We start from the raw sequence: 6,362 nt of genomic DNA, 5'->3' as shown, positions 1-6,362 counted from the left end.
TTCATAAATTCTTCAGATTCTTTCTCTATTTTTACCCGTTTTTCAGTCTTTTCAGCAACCGATTTTTACCATAATTCATAATAAATTAGCATCCACTAAAACTCCATCTTTTCTATATTATTTCAACACAAATTGAACCTCAATTTAAGCTTATGGTTTCATTTTTCCAGCTGCCCCAAGAACATGAACTTTAAAGCTTGAATTTCATCAACTTTCATCAAATTTTCACCAAGAATCAATCATATATGCAACCAATTTTCAACTTTCAGAAATTACAAAATAACCCCTCAAACACCAAAATAATTACAACCTTGCCCTTTTTAAGATCTAAAAGGTGTTCTTCATTGTTCTTCACCACACTCAAAGTGTTCTTCATGTTCTTCATAAATTCTTCAGATTCTTTCTCTATTTTTACCCGTTTTTCAGTCTTTTCAGCAACCGATTTTTACCATAATTCATAATAAATTAGCAGCCACTAAAATTCCATCTTTTCTATATTATTTCAACACAAATTGAACCTCAATTTAAGCTTATGGTTTCATTTTTCCAGCTGCCCCAAGAACATGAACTTTAAAGCTTGAATTTCATCAAATTTTATCAAATTTTCACCAAGAATCAATCATATATGCAACCAATTTTTAGCACAGCTGATGACAAGTCATCTTAGCCTAGTTTCACTAGCCTTTTTCTTTTGTTTTCAATTGAATTATGCACTTTCTTGAGCTACAAGTAAGCTAATTTGGGTAAATTCTCATGCTTCCTTTGATTGAATCGACCATGTATGAATTCATGCTATTTCATGAGGTTTTATGCTATAATTGTCACATATTATGATAAAATGAATATCTCATGATTTTAAGCATTCTTTTGCACCAACGTGGGTATCAGCAAAACATGGGGGCTGATATGAAAAGTTGGATCAAAAGTTTGCCTCAAACTTTTACTCAAACTTTTGCAAAACTCCAACCCGGTTCACTTGGTTCACTTTGGTTCCTCTCCAAACTCCAAGAGCAATCATAAAATATCCCATCAACAGCCAAATCATACAACACTCACACAACTCAAACACAAATAATCAAGATTAATTTCGTGACACCCTACCTAATTTTGCTGCTCCTAATTCAGTTAGACTTTCAGGTAGTCCTTTAGCACTTTTTCCTCCTAAATCACATCAAGAACAACTTTAAATCAAAAAACCCTCAACTAACCAAATCTCCCTCAGCACGTTAGGAGGTGATTTCTAACCTTAGACTTGCTGGAAAGTCACGTTTCTTGGCCCTCAAGTCAAGTTAAGCATGATTCATAAGGAAGAACATCAAGAAAACACATGTTTAAGCATGTTTCCTTGAAAACCGAATTGAAAGGGGAAAGGAACAGCCATATCACCTTATTTTCAGCCTTGATAAGTTACATGGTTATGTAGAGGAAGAAGAGAGGATCATTTTGGTGAAATCGGAGTTTTGGTTCAGAAGAAATAAAGCTTTGAAGATTAAGTGTTCATGAAGTTTTCTCTCTTTGCTCTCTTGTTATTTTCGGCCAAAGGGAGTAAAGGACCAGCCTTGGAGTGTCTTGGGGGTGTAAGGTGAGTTGTGATTGGTTGGCTTGGAGGTGGATTAAAATAATATTAAAATATCTCACGTGTATAACTACTAAAATTAGATGTATCGGAACACTTGTAAAAATATCTCTAAAAATTATTTTCTGAGCTACTAGCATAAATGACACTAGTAACATATTTATTATGAGAATAAAACATCTATAATGAGGCCTTAGCATTGCTAAAGTCATCAGAGAGTGCTGGTGCTAAGCTGCACCAGTAAAATATGAACCCAGTTAAACCGATTTCCTGTTTTTAACTAAAACAGACCAGGTAACCTTATAATATCATTCAAGCATCTTCTAATACTAATATAATGATAATATTATACTATTATCTCTCTTCTCTCATGAGTCGAGTCTGGTTCGTCAAACTGAGACTATTTACGAAAACTACAATCAGAACTCCTAACCGATACGGTTCAAAAACTAGGTTCTTCGCGATTACGTTGTCGGGCTTGTCTCAACTAAGGTCCTGAGTTAAAGATAATATAATGACAATGAGGATTGAGATACTTGATGATACAGAAGAGGTGTTCCCTTTACTGATCTTTTGGAGAAATTCGTGTCTTCAGAAATGATCTCGCGTACTCGAAAATTAGGGTTGTTACAGAGATCATCCGGAACTTTCACAGTGTCCGGCCACACTTATGACTTAGGGTCAGCAGAGTATCGAGTCTCAACCTGGAGCACGTGGTGGCTAGCCACTGCTTTTACCTAGGGAAACTTGTATCTCAGATAAGTGGAAGTGCAACAATCACTTTATCAACTTAATAATCATCCATATTCATACTCAGCTATCCGGCTCATAACATATTCCACAATCAGCCATAATTCATTATCATATACAGTCATTCCAGCTCATAACACAATAGCACTTCCACCATCCAACATCATAAAACTCATAAAATCATCATTCAAGCCATAAATCACTTTTCTCAAATCACTTCTCTTTGAAATCAAATTCAATTCATCCCAGTTTTAACTTCAAAAATCCACATTTTGCAAATCACTTCTAGCCTATAAGCCATCTTTCTCAAATGAAGTTTTCTCTTTCAAAACAAGCCACATTTCCACAAAATCCTTCTAAAATTTCCAAGTGATTCAGCAACTAGGCCAAATTAAAAATCTCTTTTGAAATATCCAAAAATTAGTCATCTAAAAACAGAATTTGGTAATAGAAATTTCTCAGCAGAGTCTCAAGACTTTAGGGAAGGACAACCTATCTCAATTTCTTAAAAATTTATTGAAACTCTTAAAATCATATATTCTTGGTTTAAGTAAATAGAAACAGAATTTATTATAAAACCAAATCATATAAAGTCACAAGTCCCAACCCAATCCAAAACCAATTCACTTGAAACAGAGCCAATCCATTTAAATCAAAACCACTTTCAGGTTCCTTCTTAAAACCAATTCTCTGACTTCTTCCAAAATGTCACAAACGCATTTATTCAATCAAAAGTTCAATTTCTTTTAAAATCACTAAAAGCTCCTCTGAACAAAATCTTTAAGTCTAACTAAAAGCATAAGCGCTTTTTATATTTTAAATCAATATTAGAACATAATACTTTTCTTAATAAATCAAATAATACAGTTTCTCAAATCCAAGCCTTTCTAAATAACTTTTCAAACAAAGTCTAAGATTTTTATAGAAATTTCGGCAGCACCTCGCCTAAAACTTGGACTCTACCACCCTTTTCGGGTCCCAACCAAACCGTTCCACAATCTTTTTCAACAGTCCAAAACCCAAAATCAGTTCAAAAGCAAGCTGAATCAAACATCCACCTCATTTTCATATCTCAAGGAAACCGTCTCAATATCAAATCATTATCAACTGATTAAACTCATTTCTAAAACTTTAAAGAAACAGTTCAGCAACAATCCATTTATCAAAATCAAACAATAATCCAATCAAACATATGATCATATTCATCCAAAACAGCCAGACAATACATAATACTTATACAATCACTAAAAAGTATAAAATTCTCACATCAATATCCATTTATAACAATTCCAGATATAACATAGCCTTTTAGGAAAACTCCTACCTCGATTGTCGAAACTCGAAAACTCTAAAACTCATCACAACTCGTTTTCGCCTGGCCCGCAACTACGGCAGCCACAACTTCCGCTCAAAACCACTTTCTCAGCAACCACAACGACTCTAATCACAACATATAATAATCAGGACTCGACCCCACGTTACCAAAACTCAGATTCATTAACCAAACACAACAGAGTACTAACGCGAGTCTTTTCGAAATATAATTACTTACTGAAATAACAAAATGAAGCAGCTGCAATTCTGAATCGACCCGACAATAGCTCCAACAATAGCCCCAAGTGATAGTCGCAAGCAAAACCCCAGTGACGGCGACTATAACAACCACGCGGCGTTAAAAACCTTCTAGGGATCCAAAAGAACAGAAATAAAAACTTTAAAACCCTTACCGGCAGAGTTTTTCGGTGACAGCAGCGCGGTTCCCTCCTCCTCCGACAGCGACACTCGCGATGACAACCTCCCTGTTTTCTCTCTCCCGCTTGTGCCCCTCTTCCCGGCGACCCCAACGACAACAGCGGTGCTGGAACGGCGATGACGGCATCAATCGAAACAGAGCAGAATCAGAACGACAGCTTTAACTAATTCCGAAGACTTTCTAGTGGAAGCGCCGAGGGAATCTGCAGTAGAAATGGAGGCAGCAGTGACTAACTTCAACGGGGCTCCCCTGTCGCATTCTCTCTGCTATGCAAACTCCTATCTCTCTCTCTCTCTCTCTCTCTCTCTCTCTCTCTCTCACCTCCATTACCAAGGTTCTATTTTCTTCTTCCTTCTTCTCTTTTCTATCATTTTATATATATTTTATATATTATTTTTCTTTTCATTATTCATATTTTCCTTCTTCTTCTTTAAAAGTGGCGCGACAAACCCTAGCAGTGGCGGCGGCAGATCAGTCACGACATAGCTAGCAACAGCAAAGCAGTTCAACGATGATAGAGGCGTGATGAAGGCACAACGGCGCTACCCTTCGCGCACGAGCTCTCTCTCGTCTTCGTGGTTCTTCTCAGGCGACAGAACGGGGTTGATGGACGGCAGAACGGTGACTGGGAAAGGACGAACGGCGTGGCTTCAATGGTGACGCTCCTTGCGGCTCCACAAACGGTGACAAGGACGACGGCGTCTCCCTCCTCTCTGAATCTTTCGTCTCTCAGATCTCCCTCTCTTCTCCCCTTCCCAGATTCTGTTTTCCCCTACCCTTGCTTTCTTTGTTTTCTGTTTCACTGCTACTGTGTGTGTGTGTTGTTAGTGGTGGTGTGCGTGTGTGTGAGTGGGGAAGAGTGTGAGAGGGGGTTGGGTAGCTAGGGTTAGGATTAGGCCAAATTAGGATTAGGGTTAGATGAAAAATAGGGTTTGATTTGGGAATTTTTGGGTTTAATTAGAGTAGGATAATTTGAATAAAATTGAGGCATAGGATATTAATTTGAACTCTAATTAAATCCTTAAAATTTACTTTAAAATATTATTTGTTGTACCAAAATATTAATTAATTTAAAATCAAATACTTTAATGGAAATTATAAGATAATAAGATTAATTTCTTTTATTTCTAAAAATTAAAGTATTAAATTATAAAAATATTAACTATTTAAATTAAGTCATAACGTATTATTTCATAACTACTAACGTTATAATTTAAATATAGAAAATAACTCAATAATTATAAAATTGAATAAAGATCTTAATTTATTTCAAATTCAATTAATCAAAACTTATCTTAATTATCTTTAATAAAGAAATTTCTGAAATTAAAACTACAAAAATATTAAATTTGAAATTAGCTCATGATAACCCTTTTCAAAAGTTCTGGATCTTACAAAAGTAATAAAAGAAAAGCATTATTATTCAGAACAAGCTCATGATAAGGATGTAACCAAAATTTCTAATTAACTTCTCAGTTCGGATCTAGTAATCAACAACAATACTCATCTCATCAACAATAAAAATTTAGAAGAAAAAAAGTTCAACAATTATTCTTGAAAATTTATAAAATCATAAAATTTCAACAAGTATTTTCTACAATTACTCATGACCAATCATTTTTTACAACACTTACATCAATAAACCCATTATCATTCTTAAGACATCAGAATCAAGGACAATATGCAAATATTTGATGCTCAAGATTTAGTTAAAAAATTTACAATTATGTACTATTTTTTATTATCTTGGTTGAAAATAATATATTTTGATATTATTTTTTAAGATTACTAACATCAAAATTTAATAATTTCCAAAAATTTTAAATGCTTTATGTGTTAATTCTTTTAGCAAAACTTCAACAACTCATAAAAGTTAATCCAATAGATGATTATAAATCAAACTGATAGACAAGAATAAAAGTTGCGATGATAATACTTGGTAATAATTAATAACGATCGGATGAAGAGAATGTGGAAGGAGAAAAAAATAAGAAAGGAGAACTAGGTAATATAGTAGTGGCGATTGTTATGACAGGTATGTGTATAGAGAATAATATTATAGTAAAAGAAATAATAGTGTTTGATATAGTGAGGCAGTATAATACAAATATAAATTAATAATTTTGAAAAATATAATGAAATTAAAGATAATTTAAAAAATTAAATTTAAAATTAAAAAATCTTTTTTATCAATTAGAATTATGCATGAAGATAAAAAGTATTTTGAATATAAATTTTTACCTTTATTTTAAATTAAATACTATTAAAAATAAATAAATAAAC

The sequence above is a fragment of the Arachis ipaensis genome, chromosome B06, assembly GCF_000816755.2.
Source record: "Arachis ipaensis cultivar K30076 chromosome B06, Araip1.1, whole genome shotgun sequence".
In the NCBI taxonomy this organism is placed as follows: Eukaryota; Viridiplantae; Streptophyta; class Magnoliopsida; order Fabales; family Fabaceae; genus Arachis; species Arachis ipaensis.
This window is presented reverse-complemented; position numbering follows the sequence as displayed.